The sequence below is a fragment of the Salmo salar genome, chromosome 09 (assembly GCF_965601325.2).
Source record: "Salmo salar chromosome 09, fSalSal1, whole genome shotgun sequence".
NCBI classification, from domain to species: domain Eukaryota; kingdom Metazoa; phylum Chordata; class Actinopteri; order Salmoniformes; family Salmonidae; genus Salmo; species Salmo salar.
This window is the reverse complement of record NC_138299.1, coordinates 74887782-74904080: the sequence shown is the minus strand read 5'-3', so window position 1 is coordinate 74904080 and position 16299 is coordinate 74887782. Positions and strand designations below refer to the sequence as shown.

General features: G+C 41.7%; 1 non-coding gene across 1 annotated transcript in view; it reads left to right on the top strand.

Annotated features, from left to right (window-relative positions):
* Window positions 1–16299, top strand: part of LOC106611752 (uncharacterized) — a 67393-nt gene that overhangs the window by 9784 nt on the left and 41310 nt on the right. The window contains exon 2 of the transcript XR_014378796.1: window positions 15145–15303. This is a non-coding gene — a transcript (uncharacterized LOC106611752). The remainder of the gene's footprint in view (window positions 1–15144; window positions 15304–16299) is intronic.

Sequence of the window (16299 nt, the reverse complement as noted above, 5' to 3'; positions counted from 1 at the left end):
ATATGTTAGAATGCGCCAATAGGATCTCACCAGCTCATGCTTGGCTCTGCCCCCCTCCTTGCTTGTTCTGCCCACTATGATTAATTTGTTCCATTGGAAGACCCTGTGGTTCTTTGGTTAGTTATGAACATGTTTGGTGTCTAGCTAGCTAATGTAATGTTACTGTTTTAACTACACCATATTCAAAAGATTAGCCAGCTGGCTCTATGGCTGGTTCTGTCATAAGAATTAATTTAGGGAAAACCTCGCTCCAGATGGAAACCACTGGCCTATTTATTTATTTTTATATATATATATATATATATATATATATATATCTTTTATCTAACTAGGCAAGTCAGTTAAGAACAAATTCTGATTTACAATGACTGCCTACCAAAAGGCCTCCTGCGGGACGGGGGCCTGGGAATAAAATAAATAAATATAGGGCAAAACGCATCACAACGAGAGACAACACAACACTACATAAAGAGAGACCTGCCTAAGACGACAACATAGCAAGGCAGCAACACATGAAGACACAGCATGGTAGCAACACAACAACATGGTAGCAGCACAAAACATGGTACAAACATTATTGGGCACAGTCAACAGCACAAAGATCAAGAAGGTAGGGACAACAATACATCACACAAATCAGCCACAACTGTCAGTGTCCACGATTGAGTCTTTGAATGAAAAGATTGCGATTAAACTGTCCAGTTTGAGTGTTTGTTGCAGCTCGTTCCAGTCGCTAGCTGCAGCGAACTGAAAAGAGGAATGAACCAGGGATGTGTGTGCTTTGGGGACCTTTAACAGAATGTGACTGGCAGAACGGGTGTTGTATGTGGAGGATGAGGGCTGCAGTAGATATCTCAGATAAGGGGGAGTGAGGTCTAAGAGGGTTTTTTAAATAAGCATTAACCAGTGGGTCTTGCGACAGGTATACAGAGATGACCAGTTTACAGAGGAGTATAGAGTACAGGTTAAGGGTAGAGAAAGCTTGTTGGACACTAAGAAAGCTTTGTTGTAGAGCCTTGGGGTACTCCCTTGGTGACAGGCAGTGGCTGAGACAGCAGATTTTCTGACTTTATACACTGCACTCTTTTAGAGAGGTAGTTAGCTAACCAGGCCAAAGACCCCTCAGAGACACCAATACTCCTTCGCCGGCCCACAAGAATGGAATGGTCTACCGTATCAAAAGCTTTGGCCAAGTCCATAAAAATAGCCACACAATATTGCTTAGAAGGGCAATGGTGACATCACTGACGACCTTTAAGGTTGCAGTGACACATCCATAACCTGAGCGGGAACCAGATTGCATACCAGAGGTGGGACCAAGTCATTGTTTTTCAAGTCACAAGTAAGTCTCAAGTCTTAGCAGTCAAGTCCCATATCAAAGACAGGCAAGTCCGAGTCGTCTCAAGTCCTAAACAAGTCATAATGTGCTCTTCACCAAATGTAATACCATTTCATATTTAACAAGAGTAATAGTATATTACATTTATACAAATCATGAATGCTTCTAAAAATATATATTTATTACTTTCCAAATGAACGTTATATTTCCATGGAAATACATGGGTAGTCATGAGAAAGACACATCAATATGACAACAAAAAACAAAATATTGTTGTGTGCTCTCTCTCTCTCTCCAGGTATACTCTAGACACCTAAAACAATCCTACCATAAAGTTACAATCGTTTATTAAAAGGTACATCAAAACAACTGATACTGAACTTCAAGTAGGCCTACAATTTGAACACTGGCCTGAATGTCTGAGAAAAAAAATACAGATCCCAAAGATGGGAGATAACATGGAGACTACGTGTGTGTAATGCATAAAGTTTCATTTTTTTCTCTTATCTCAGGGCCCTATGATGCATTGCATTTGCAAAAGACCAAATTCGATAAAAGTCTGTCAGTCATTTGTGCGCGATGAGGCCGCAGTATGATGCCACCATGGCTGAAGACATGCTCCACTGGAGCACTGGAGGCAGGCACTGCCAAGACCTTGATGGCCACTCGGGACAGTGAAGGAAGAGCCTTCCTGTTCATTGCCCAGAACAAGATGGCATTCTGTCCTTCGCATATGTCAAGGTAGTGACTTAACTGTAGTGCTGGAGTGGTCCCAGCAGTTTTCTTCTGCCTCTTACAGTATGCTGCAAACAGCCCTTCTTCTTGTCCAAGACTATGGTCCTCTCGCTCTTCCTCATCAACAAGAGGCACAGCTTGCTCAGTCCCTGTAGCATCTTGCAGAATCAGTTCTGGCAAAACATGTAAAAGCAGAAACAAAAAGGCCGGTATTGGCGATGCAGTGGGTTAAACTGAAAGTATTATTGTTGCAGTCAATTTGATTAAATTATGAGAAGTTACATTAAACTCAATATTTACCTTTCACTCTTTGTGCCACCTCCTCCTTGACCATCACATGGTGCCCCACCCACATCAGAGAAAAAGCCGGCTCCAAGGCAGCTGCTTTGAGGTAGACTGGATATGAAAAGGGGGCGGTGATTCCATCTTGTGTCCTGGCCATTTTCACATTGATGAAGATTCCAAGAAATCTTTTGTTCAGTGATGCCTGGAGACTTCTGACAAGGCTGCTCAGGAAATGGACTTGAGGCTTCCGCTGCTCCAGGTGGCGATTCAGGGACAGGACCGAGGGAACAACAGAACTGACTGTGACTATCTTCTCCCCCTGTGTCATATCTGTTGCTTCTCCAAATGGCTTCAGGATGTCCACCAACTCCTTCAACTTATTCCACTCCCGTACTGTGAACAACAACTCCTTGTGTCCAGCCTTTTCTAGAACATGACTGAGTTTTCTATGGTCACATTGGATAACTGCCTTCACTTGTCTGTGTTGAGTTCCATCTTGTGTTGACAGCAGCAGGGATGCCTCTTTCCCCAAATTCAGCCTCAAACACCTCTTTGAATGTTGTGCTTGTATATAGCAGTGAGCAGATTTTCGATAACTTTGAAAGAGAAGGAGTCATCACTTTTTTTGTTTCTTTTCAAGCCATCTCCCACCACCAGCTGGAGAGTGTGGGCAAAAGTCTGCAAGCACTGTTTTTTTGCAATAGCAGCATCAACTGTTTGCTGGTCTTCCAGGGTTAGCTCATTCCAGAGCTCTGGGTCATCAAGGTGATCTTACATTTTACATTACATTTTAGTCATTTAGCAGACGCTCTTATCCAGAGCGACTTACAGTAGTGAATGCATACATTTAATTTCATGCATTTTTTTTTTTGTACTGGCCCCCCCGTGGGAATCGAACCCACAACCCTGGCGTTGCACACGCCATGCTCTACCAACTGAGCCTTCATCTTCTTGTTCAATGGGGAAGCACACCGTGAATGCTTTTCTTATGTTCGCAGCATTGTCACTAATGATATAGTCCAATATATCTTTAATGCTGTACTCACCACATATGGCCTCAAATTGCTCACAGATTCTTTCGGCCATGTGTGGGCCTTTTGAAGCGGTCACAGGCCAAGAGATTGGACTTGAGCTGTATCCTCTCTCCATCTTTCTCCATACAGTTCACAGTGACACCAAGGAACCCCCTCGTCTTTCGGTCGGACCAAATGTCCACTGTGACTGAAACGTGGTTTGTGTTCAGTTTTGAACGTCTCTCTGTAGCGAGGTTCTCTACTTTTTGATGTCAATGTTCTACGACACACTGGGCTGTACTTGCTGTCAAGCACTGACAGAAAGTGACAAACTCTTGTTTTCCACAATAGACAGGCAAGTTGCAATCGATAACCTGGTCGGACAGTATTGCATTGTTGAAAGCTTTCTGCTGTTGATGATTCATGCTGTACTGCCCTACACGGGTCTCCATGAACTGTGAGATTGGAGACTTGTGGTTCACTTAAGACACATTTGTTCATCTGGTTTTGTTCAAATCTGTAAGCATATAAAAAAATTGAGCGGGGCAGTAGCAATCTTGGGTGTAATGATCGCATTCCCGCACTGGCAGACTGTATGGAGGCTCATTGATTTAACGTTATGTTAGCCTACATGCTATACTAGCAAAGTTAGATATAGCTGTCGGCTATATTAGCCACAACTTACCATTCTTGCTGCAGCTTCAAATGTCAAACAAAGTCGGAAGTTGTTGCGCCTCACTCTGTATTTTCTTCCCGCATGTTTTGCAAGTTGCAATCTGTTTTTTGTTGGCTACTGCGTAGTCTGTATATCCGAAAATAATCATTTTGGGTATCATCTTGCTAATGGCTCAAACTGAACTCACCCGCTGACGTTCCTCTGCACTGCCACGCGCAACTTTTTCTCCGCTGGCACAATTTTATTGGCTGCTGTCCGATTCAAACTTAAATCTGTTACATGAAGAGTTGATGCGCTGCACACTTTTTCTTTAATAGCATCATTTTTAATATTTGGCCTTGCGGAGGGTGTCAGGTCGAGTCATAAGGCTCAAGTCCAAGTCAAGTCACGAGTCATTGGTGTTAAAGTCAAAGTTGAGTTGCAAGTCATCATATTTGTGACTCGAGTCCAAGTCATGTGACTCGAGTCCAAACCTCTGGAGAATACTATAGACATCAAGAAAGCCAGTCAGTTGATTATTGACAAGTTTTTCCAACACTTTTGATAAACAGGGCAAAATAGAAATAGGCCTATAACAGTTAGGATCAGCTTGATCTCCCCCTTTATTTAAAGGATGAACCGTGGCTGCCGTGCAAGCAATGGGAACCTCCCCAGAAAGGAGAGAGAGGCTTGGCGTTGATAGGGCAGCAACCTTAAAGAAGAAAGTGTCTAATCCATCTGACCCAGATGTTTTTTTGGGGTCAAGTTTAAGGAGCTCCTTTAGCACCTCGGACTCAGTGACTGCCCGCAGGGAGAAACTTTGTAGCGGGGCAGGGTGAGAAGCATCGGGGATAGTTGCATGAGAAGGGGTGGGAGATGAGGAAATGTTGGGACGGCAAGGAGGCATGGCTGAGTCAAATAGGAATCCTGACTTAAAATGAAGTGGTGATTTTAAAGAGCTCAGCCATGTGCTTCTTGTCAGTAACAACCACATCATCAACATTAAGGGACATGGACAGCTGTGAGGAAGAGGGTTTATTCTCCAGGTCTTTAACCGTTTTCCAGAACTTCTTGGGGATAGATCCACAGAGGGAGAACTGCTCCTTTGAGTAACTAACTTTGGCCTTCCGGATAGCGTGAGTGCACTTATTTCTCATTTGCCTGAATGAGACCCAGTTCATGAAGGAAGGCTTGCTCATTGAAGGTTTTTAGCAAGCGTCTATGACAAATCAGGACAGGTAGTTTGAGCAGCCATTACGAACACTGGCTGTAAAACAGTGATCACTAAGGTCATTACAGGAAACACCAGACTGATACCTATCAGGATTATCTTTGACTTCGCCATCAATTGTCATCTGAAGTTTTGGCATCTTACATAAATTGTGGCCGTGAATCCGCCATAGAAATAGTTAGAAAGAATAAGATGACCCTCCGCCCGGAAATTTGTATAACTATTGAAAGATGGCGTATATGCATTTTTCTGTTGTTATGGAAACAGTGCAGCCTCTGGTAGGTAGGCGGCTGGCAGGCTTCGGCTGTGGTACAGCAAAGCCAAGTGCTTATGGTTGAAGTTAAATGATAGGCTACAAGTCATTGCTCATGACCATGCATGCTGCAAATTACATGTAACTATAAATTCCATGAATGTTCTTTCGGGGTGCATTTTCTTTATCTGGATAGACACTTGTGGTTTCTAGCTAACGTTACGCCAATCAAAGCAGTGGTGCGTGTAGTGAAGAAATTTTAGTGGTCAAAACCATTGCTCTGTGGGCAATGGGGGGGAGCAGGTTAACAAAATGCTACCATATCACACAATTATACCATTTATAAAATGGTCATATACACTCATTGGCAAGTTTATTAGGTACACCGCCCTGTTGAGGAGTGGAAAAACATTGCCAGGTCATGAATCCCGGTTCCTGTTGCGTCATGCTGATGACAGAGTCAGGATTTGGTGTAAACAGTATGAGTCCATGGCCCCATCCTGCGTAATGTCAATTGTATAATTTGTAAGTCGCTCTGGATAAGAGCGTCTGCTAAATGACTTAAATGTAAATGTAAATGTAATGTATAGGCTGGTGGCGTAATGGTGTGGGGAATGTATTCCTGGCACACGTTAGGGTCCCTTAATACCAATTTAGCAATGTCTGAATGCCACACCGTATCTGAAAGTCGTTGCTGACCAGGTGCATGGCTACATGGGGGTCCGACTCGGTACTAGATGGGTGTACTTAATTAACTGGCCACTTGAGTGTTTTTATATATATATATATATATATATATATATATATATATATATATATATATATATATATATATATATATATATATATATATATATATTTAATACCTCTTAAGGATCGGCCCCTTTTTTTAAATTTCGCCTAAAATGACTTATCCAAATCTAACTGCCTGTAGCTCAGGCCCTGAAGCAAGGATATGCATATTCTTGGTACCATTTGAAAGGAAACACTTTGAAGTTTGTGTAAATGTTAAAGGAATGTAGGAGAATATAATGCATTAGATCTGGTAAAAGGTAATATAAAGGAAAAAACAACCGTTTATTTGTTATATACAATCTTTGAAATGCAAGAGAAAAGCCATAATGTATTATGCCAGCCCAGGTGCAGTTTATATTTTGGCCACTAGATTGCAGCAGTGTATGTGGAAAGTTTTAGACTGATCCAATGAACCATTGTATTTCTGATCAAAATGTTGTATCAAGACTGCCCAAATGTGCCTAATTTGTTTATTAATAACTTTTCATGTTCGAAACTGTGCACTCTCCTCAAACAATAGCATGGTATTCTTTCACTGTAATAGCTACTGTAAATTGGACAGTGCAGTTGGATTAACAAGAATTTAAGTTTTCTGCCAATATCAGATATGTCCATGTCCTGGGAAATGTTCTTGTTACTTACAAACTCATGCTAATCGCATTAGCCTACATTAGCTCAACCGTCCCGCAGGGGACCCACCAGAAGTTTTAGCAAGGCAAGTCAGTTAAGAATGCATTTTTATTTACAATGACTTCCTACCCCGGCCAAACCCTAACCCGGACTATGCTGGGCCAATTGTGCACCGCCCTATGGGACTCCCAATCACGGCTGGTACTGGAATCGAACCAGGGTCTATAGTGACACCTCTAGCACTGAGATACAGTGCCTTAGACAGCTGAGCCACTCTGGAGTGTGTGTATACATTATATAAATAGACTAGCAAAAAATAATAAGTGAACATTGACAAATGTTCGGGTAAAAAATAAGTGGAGGTGCAAAAACACAAGTTTCACCCCCGTTTTTAATTTTCTCCAGGCAGCCAAGTGAACACAAGGCTTTAGCTCATCTCAGTTGTGAAGAGGAATAACTTTGCAGCTGTTTCTGATTAACGTTTAAATTAAAACCCAGCCCTGAAATGAAATTTAAGTTGAAAAATAATTTGTATGCCGTATCATAGGAAAAGACACTGCATTCACACGGATTTGCATGAAGTGGGCAGTTGGGATTTCTCACTTCATGCCCAAATATATCATACTTTGACTAAAACGAAGACTCATTGATTTAAACCGTTGTGCAACCTCATGGGTAAGCTCTGGCCATAGTCTTTCAGTTTGAAAAGGTGCATTTGTAAGTCAAATTTTCTCTGTGAATGTGTCGGCTTTAATTATGACATGTTTAACTTTGTTCTTTTCTTCATCTTGTCCATGTTCCTATCAGTATTGATCAGAACTTCAAGACCTCCTTAGCATTTGATTGACGGGCTAAACTATATTAATCTCATCCAGACCTATGGTGTGATTCATTGGGGTTCTATTGACTTTGGTGGTGACAATTCATTGCTCGGCATAACATCACAATGTTTGACAGAGGACATGTAAGGCCTGTGTCCCGTGACTGATTACTAAGGCTGAGGGTAAAAGGCCCCGGGCCTCTGGGTGTTTGCAGAAATATCTTCAAATGATGTCCCAATTTGACTGTTGTTCAATAAGAGGTTGATGCTTTCTTTTGTGATCAGTGTTTGGCTAGGAAAAGAAAGTCGATTCCTAATTTGTTATTGATTATCCAGTCTCAAGTGTTTTAGCATGCTCATCAATGGTAGGTTGGCTCTAGAAGCACAGCAGGTGCAAAAATAGCAGTACACATATCACCTTCAAATAATGTATCAGCTACATATCTCTAGAGAATATTGAGTTACAAAGAGGTGTATGATTTAGGAATGCAAAATGCAGTATTGTGAAATGTTGTTGCTGTTATCTAGGTCAGTGCTTCACGAGCCCTCTGTGCTTGGCCTTCTGATGAACAATTTAATTTTTAGCGGGAACTGCTGTTTTCATTATTCATACTCGGGCTTGGGTCGTGGTGCATTAAAGCATGACACGGTCACTTCCTCACACTGCTAATGTTATTCCCGAACTCTCATATTTGGAGTACTAACTCCACATTTGATGCCATTTCAAATTATTGTCTAGTGTATTTTACCATAATTCCACATCTTGCCTTGCATGTCTGCGTTTGTGTTAGGATGATGGTCCATTTATAAAAAATAAACAAAAGGAATATAGCTCTAAGGCAGCTTGTCAGTTTCTGCAGTTTTTTGTTAATTTATTTTAATTTCTCTGTGCTTTTTCTTTGATCGTTGCTTTTTTCCCCACCTGAAATTGGGCAGATTACCTTGCTCATCTATGAATACTGGACTCCTCTCTTTCTGACTCGCTCCCTAATCAATTTCAACTGCTACATGATTATTTTACAGTGGAATTACACGTTATGTGAGTAGCATGAAATTGACTGCCGAAAGGTAGTGGCTGACCTGAGGGACATTTTCAAGGGCTAGAGTAGAGTTCTTAAAACCCAAATAATATTTGTGTTGCCCCACGCTTAGCGACCCAGTTTTAATTCCGTTAACATTCTTACTAAGCCCCATAATTGCTTTTCATTTAAGGACATTTCCGTGGATAAGTCAACCTAGGCATCCACAAATAAAGTTAGCATTTTCCGAATGAAACCACGTTCATAATTGTCCTTAAGGTACAGTTAGAATTCAGGCTTTATTTTAAATGTTTAAGTTGGACATTTTATGGATTTTGACCATTAAAGAGTAGGAAACTTTCTATGTAAAGATGGCTTTCATCAATGTTTTAATATGGTCTATAATTGTTTTCTCTTTTTTTTTCAGCAAAATGTGCATTCACCACATTTTGTGTGCTTGTTCTGAAATGTATTCATCAGACTTTTACTGAAGCAACTGAAAAGATTATTTTGGAAAATGTATCCTGAAATGAATTTCTCATACGTGGCAGTACTAGATAAGTGTTTATCAACGATTTGGGAATAGTCCTGCAGTGTCTTTTTAAACTGAAAGCCCCACAAAATATATTGACTTCATCCAGTGTCCAGAAAAGTGGATTGGTAGTGTACAGCAGGCACATGTACAGGGGGTTGAAATTAGGGACTCCCTTACAAAGATGAGCAATAATGACTGTATAAAATAAATGATTCCAATACTGAGCTATATTGTATGCTCAATTTTTGGGAAATTATTTGTTGTTATACTAATACAATTGCTCAGAAAGAGATTTTGTTTAACAGGTAATACTTTTTTCCCTCAAAGGTAGGGCCAAAATGATTAACACCCCTAAAAGTTGAAAAGTAGTCAAGTTTAGTATTTGGTCCCATATTCCTATAACGCAATGACTACATCCATACAGAGGGTCAAAGATCATACCCTCAAGACATGCTAATCTCCCCTGTTATTGGTAATGGTGAGAGATTAGCATGTCTTGGGGGGTATGATCTTTTAACCTCTAACTTTCTCACTCATCCGTAATCATGGTAGCATCCACATTAATGTAGAGGTGTTTAGAAATAGCCTGTCTATAATAAAAGTGACTCCAAAATGACACTACATTATTTTTCATTTCTATTGGGCACAAATGATCTGAAACACAACCAAAACAAGCTGCAAATGCTTCCAGCAAGTTTGTAGTCACACACTTGATGTAGTCATTGCATGCTACTGTAGGAATATGGGACCAAATACTAAACATGTTCTTATTTTCTAATAATCTTTTAGGGGTGACCCCTACATTTTTGAGGAAAAGTATTACTTGTTAAACAAAATCTCTTACTCTGAGCAATTGCTTTAGTATGAAATAATATAATTTATGGAAAAGAATGGGAAAATTATATCTCAGTATTTGAATTATTTTATACAGTCATTATTGCTCATCTTTATCAAGGGTGTGAATAATTTAGGATCCCACTGTATATTGTCTAATTTGCGTAATTTGTTACAATATTTCAGAAAAATCGTCATGCAAAGTCGTATTTGTGTCTAGCTTCAACTGGTAAAGGTTCATTTTTATATGTATAAAGATAGAAAAAGAAATACCTGTAAGGGTGTGGTGTATGGCCTTGTATACTTTTCTGGCTACCTGTAATTATGCAATCCTAGGTACTATACCATCTGCTGACCATTTTAAAAACCTTCCATATGACAAATGTGTTATGATATATTTTGACCAAGACATTTGAATGTCCATTGCTTTTGAAATTGCTATCCATGGTTTGATCTAAGACTTACAACCTCAGACTTTTGCTAATGTGTTCAGTCTCCCCAAAAAGCTTATGTTTCATGTAACGTCTATAATGCTTCTTATTTGCTTAATTTCTCCAATATTTAGAAGTCTGCTTATTTGCGTATACTGTACACAGTGCCTTCAGAAAGAATTCACACCCCTTGACTTTTTACACATTTGGTTGTCTTACAGCCTGAATTGAAAATTGATTAAATAACAAAAAAATTTGACTGGCCTACACACAATACTCAATGACAAAGTGGCATTATGTCATTTGAAGTTTTTACAAATTAATAAACAATGAAAAGCTTAAATATCTTGAGTCAAGTATTCAACCCGTTTGTCATGGCAAGACTAAATAAGTTCAGGAGTAATAACGTGCATAATAAGTTACACGGACACACAGTGTGCAATAATAGTGTTTAACATCATTTTTTATGTCTACCTCATCTCTGTACCCCACACATACAATTATCTTTAAGGTCCTTCAGTCGAGCAGTGAATTTCCAACACCGATTCAATCATAATCTCCGCTATGCAATCTGGTTTCAGAGCTGGTCATGGGTGCACCTCAGCCACGCTCAAGGTCCTAAACGATATCTTAACCGCCATCGATAAGAAACAATACTGTGCAGCCGTATTCATTGACCTGGCCAATGCTTTCGACTCTGTCAATCACCACATCCTCATCGGCAGACTCAACAGCCTTGGTTTCTCAAATGATTGCCTCGCCTGGTTCACCAACTACTTCTCTGATAGAGTTCAGTGTGTCAAATCGGAGGGCCTATTGTCCGGGCCTCTGGCAGTCTCTATGGGGGTGCCACAGGGTTCAATTCTTGGGCCGACTCTTTTCTCTGTATACATCAATGATGTCGCACTTGCTGCTGGTGAGTCTCTGATCGACCTCTACGCAGTCGACACCATTCTGTATACTTCTGGCCCCTCTTTAGACACTGTGTTAACTACCCTCCAGACGAGCTTCAATGCCATACAACTCTCCTTCCGTGGCCTCCAACTGCTCTTAAATACAAGTAAAACTAAATGCATGTTCTTCAACCGATCGCTGCCTGCACCTGCCCGCCTGTCCTGCATCACTACTCTGGACAGTTCTGACTTAGAATATGTGGACAACTACAAATACCTAGGTGTCTGGTTGGACTGTAAACTCTCCTTCCAGACTCACATCATCTCCAATCCAAAGTTAAATCTAGAATTGGCTTCCTATTTCGTAACAAAGCATCTTTCACTCATGCTGCCAAACATATACCCTCGTAAAACTGACCATCTTACCGATCCTCGACTTCGGCGATGTCATTTACAAAATAGCCTCCAATACCCTACTCAGTAAATTGGATGCAGTCTATCACAGTGCCGTCCGATTTGTCACCAAAACCCCATATACTACCCACCACTGCGACCTGTACTCTCTCGTTGGCTGGCCCTCGCTTCATACTCGTCGCCAAACCCACTGGCTCCAGGTCATCTACAAGACCCTGCTAGGTAAAGTTCCCCCTTATCTCAGCTCGCTGGTCACCATAGCAGCACCCACCTGTAGCACACGCTCCAGCAGGTAAATCTCTCTGGTCACCCCCAAAGCCAATTCCTCCTTTGGCCGCCTCTCCTTCCAGTTCTCTGCTGCCAATGACTGGAATGAACTACAAAAATCTCTGAAACTGGAAACACTTATCTCTCTCACTAGCTTTAAGCACCAGCTGTCAGAGCAGCTCACAGATTACTGCACCTGTACATAGCCCATCTATAATTTAGCCCAAACAACTACCTTTTCCCCTACGCTATTTATTTATTTATTTATTTATTTATTTAGCTCCTTTGCACCCCATTATTTCTATTTCTACTTTGCACTTTCTTCTACTACAAATCTACCATTCCAGTGTTTTACTTGCTATATTGTATTTACTTTGCCCCCATGGTCTTTTTGCCTTTACCTCCCTTATCTCACCTCATTTGCTCACATTGTATATAGACTTATTTTTCTACTGTATTATTGACTGTATGTTTGTTTTACTCCATGTGTAACTCTGTGTTGTTGTATGTGTCAAACTGCTTGCTTTATCTTGGCCAGGTCGCAACTGTAAATGAGAACTTGTTCTCAACTTGCCTACCTGGTTAAATAAAGGTGAAATAAAAAATAAAGACCAGGAAGGTTTCCCCAATACCTCGCAAAGAAGGGCACCTATTGGTAGATATGTAAAAAAAATAAAAAAAAATCTATCTATCTATCTCGTCTGTCCTCTGTTGCAACACTCACTACAAAGTTCCAAATTACCTCTGGAAGCAACGTCAGCATAATAACTGTTTGTCGGGAGCTTCATGAAATAGGTTTCCATGGCCGAGCAGCCACACACAATCCTAAAATCACCATGCGCAATGCCAACGTTGGCTGGAGTGGTGTAAAGCTCGCCGCCATTGGACTCTGGAGCAGTGGAAACACGTTCTCTGGAGTGACGAATCACGCATCACGAATCACTCACTACAAAGTGTTTCGGCCATGGAAACCTATTTCATGAAGCTCCCGACAAACAGTTATTGTGCTGACGTTGCTTCCAGAGGTAATTTGGAACTTTGTAGTGAGTGATTCGTGATTCGTCACTCCAGAGAACGTGTTTCCACTGCTCCAGAGTCCTACTGGCAGTCAGACGGACTAATCTGGGTTTGGTGGATGCTAGGAGAACGCTACCTGCACCAATGCAAAGTGCCAACTGTAAAATTTGGTGGTAGAGGAATAATGGTCTGGGGCTGTTTTTCATGGTTTGGGCAAGGCCCCTTAGTTCCAGTGAAGGGAAATCTTAACGCTACAGCATACAATGATAATTACATTCTACACGATTCTGTGCTTCCAACATTGCGGCAACAGTTTGGGGAAGACCCTTTCCTGTTTCAGCATGACAATGCTCCCGTGCACAAAGCGAGGTCCATTCAGACATGGTTTGTCGAGATCGGTGTGGAAGAACTTGACTGGCCTGCGCAGAGCCCTGACCTCAACCCCATCAAATACCTTTGGGATGAAATGGAATGCCGACTGCGAGCCAGGCCTAATTGTCCAACATCAGTGCCCGACCTCACTAATTCTCTTGTGGCTGAATGGAACCAAATCCCCGCAACACTTCCAACATTAGTGGAAAGCCTTCCCAGAAGAGTGGAGGCTGTTATAGCAGCAAAGGGGAGGGTTCAACACCATATTAATGCCCATTATTTTGGCATGAGATGTTCGACGAGCAGGTGTCCACATACTCTTGGTCATGTAGTGTATATCAGTGTTTTTCTTCTTTTTTTTCTTCAAATGTTTAGAATTTTTCTTCCACTTTGACATGAGAGTATTTTGTGTAGATCGTTGACAAGAAGACAATTAAATCCATTTTAATCCCACTTTGTAACACAACAGAATGTGGAAGAAGTCAATGGATGTGAATACTTTCTGAAGGCACGGTACACTTCCCTCAAGGGGTACTATGGACACACATCAGAGTTTCATTTCTATTTTGTCTAACCATTCCGTGAGACATTAAAGTTTAGATTTTGCGTGCAAATGTAAAGTCCATAACGCTAAAATTGCCCTTAAACAAACCCAGCTGCAGTACATAGAACGACAACTTCTCATTGGTAACTTCTACTTTGGATCATCAAAAGTGCCAGGCTGTGTCTTTTAGATTGTGTCTGCTCTTGTTGATCTCATTTTTTGCCCAAACGGAATTGTTTTTACGTCTCCTCTCCACTCCTTCGAAGTTCTAACTTTTATTGAATGCAGGTCTCACCCAATTTCACCCGGCTAAACCTTAGCTCCCTACTTGTCTCTTGTGTACACCCATTGATCTTTGGGTTTTACACCTGTGGTCTTTTCCAAGTGGGTATTACAGTCTACAGGCTTGCTATTTATGTGTTCTGGCTCTTTCTGCGAAGCAGGGCAAAGAGTTCAGCCCACTCTCCCCACTCCACTAATTGACTGGTAATTTGGTAAATGCATTTGAAGGTGGAATGAAAAAGAAGACCCCTCTCTGCCCTTACTGTAGAGTGACGATGCTTATCCACCTGACCTTGCCTTGGCTAGGTTCCAAATGACCCCTTTACCTCTGCTGATGGGATCAGTACAGAGACATATGATGGTAATGAGTCATACAGCTTACTATGGTTCTATACTGTGTACTGGTTCGGTGGTGGTATCAGATTAGATACAGTGGAGACATTTGGACTGCAACCCATGTTTCATCTCAGAATCCCTAAATCCAGCCAGTACCAAGGGTCCTTCTCCCAAGGCCTTGCTTTTTACCCAGACACACTGATCCACACAACGCCCTCCAGGTGACTTGCAGTGAGATCGAAGGCAAATTATTTTTTAAATTACTAGACTGCTATGAAGTAGAAACCCTCGGGCTAAACCTGGGTTGTCTTCTATCGATTAGACTGTGTGATATTTTAATGAGCCCATCATGTTTGTAAATTAGTTGTTTTAAGGTGATGTCTTTTGAAGCTAATAGCTTTTTCTGCTCAAATGTCTTACACTGTAGTCTCTCTCTCCTTACAGACGGACAGATAGACGGCGTTCCATACAGAACGGGATGTCCAAGATGTCTCCAAGGGCGTGAAGAAGGTGGACATGGGGGGGGGGGGGGGCTTGATCCAGGCTATCATGAGGTTAGGACAGACGACTCCCGGACCTCCTCTGGGTCCTGTCCTGGGACAGGTAAACTTACTGCTCAGACTCCACTTCCTGTCTCTCCTATTCTATTTCCCTTCAAACAAGAAGAGAAACTCTGTCAGATTCTTAACATGTCTTCTCTTGAATTTCTTGGAGTGTCAAGCTCTTGTGCATCAGTTGGCGGTTGCTCTTGAAATATACTTTGGAAGTTCCTGCCAAAAAAAGAAAGTGTTGGGTCCTTTTGAGGGCTGAGCTATGATGAATGATTTAGACTTCCTTCGGTTAAGTTTCTCCCTCTGCCACACTGTGGGGGGTTGGCGAGCTTAGGAAAATATGCCTTTGTGTGGTAGAGAGAGCAGTAATGAGGTGGGATGAGTTGCATCCAGGCAAAGCCGAGCCGTATGTTTGTCTAAAGGTACCCTCTTAGTGGTTTCGTATGCCATATGTCAGTGTTGCGGCACGCCATGCCAGTGTGTTTTTCTTTGCCTCTCTCTTTGCTCCCTTGCTCCATCAAGCGCTGAGTGAGTGTGTGTGTGTGTGTGGTAAACGGTAAATGAGTGCCAGTCGGCAGCCACTAGGCTTTAGGCACCGGCCTCGGCCCTTAAATTTCCCTCTCTCCTCTTCCCTTGCCCTTCTGACTAACCGCCCCTGACAGGGAGAGCGCAGAGAGGTAGGCTGTCGGCTGCGGGGCAAATTTAAACAAACGAGAGAAATAAAAGGGGACGCAAGATACAAAAGGAAAGAACTGACAGCTTTGGTGGGGGAGAATAATTACAGTCCATAGTGAAATTGGCACACTCCAATGAAGGGATGGAGGGGAGGAAAAAGAGCGGGACCACTAATATCTCTTCAGGACCTCAGGAAGATGCTGAGGATTGTACATGGGGCTTAACAGGTGTAACAAATTCAAGGAAGGTGTAATTTTCTGCAGCTGTTGCCGATGCAGTTACTGCTTTTTATATCAGAAATATGAGAGACGTTGGCCAACTGGGAGTGCATCCAGAATGCGTAGTTTAGAAATGGAATGGGAGTGAGGGAGCG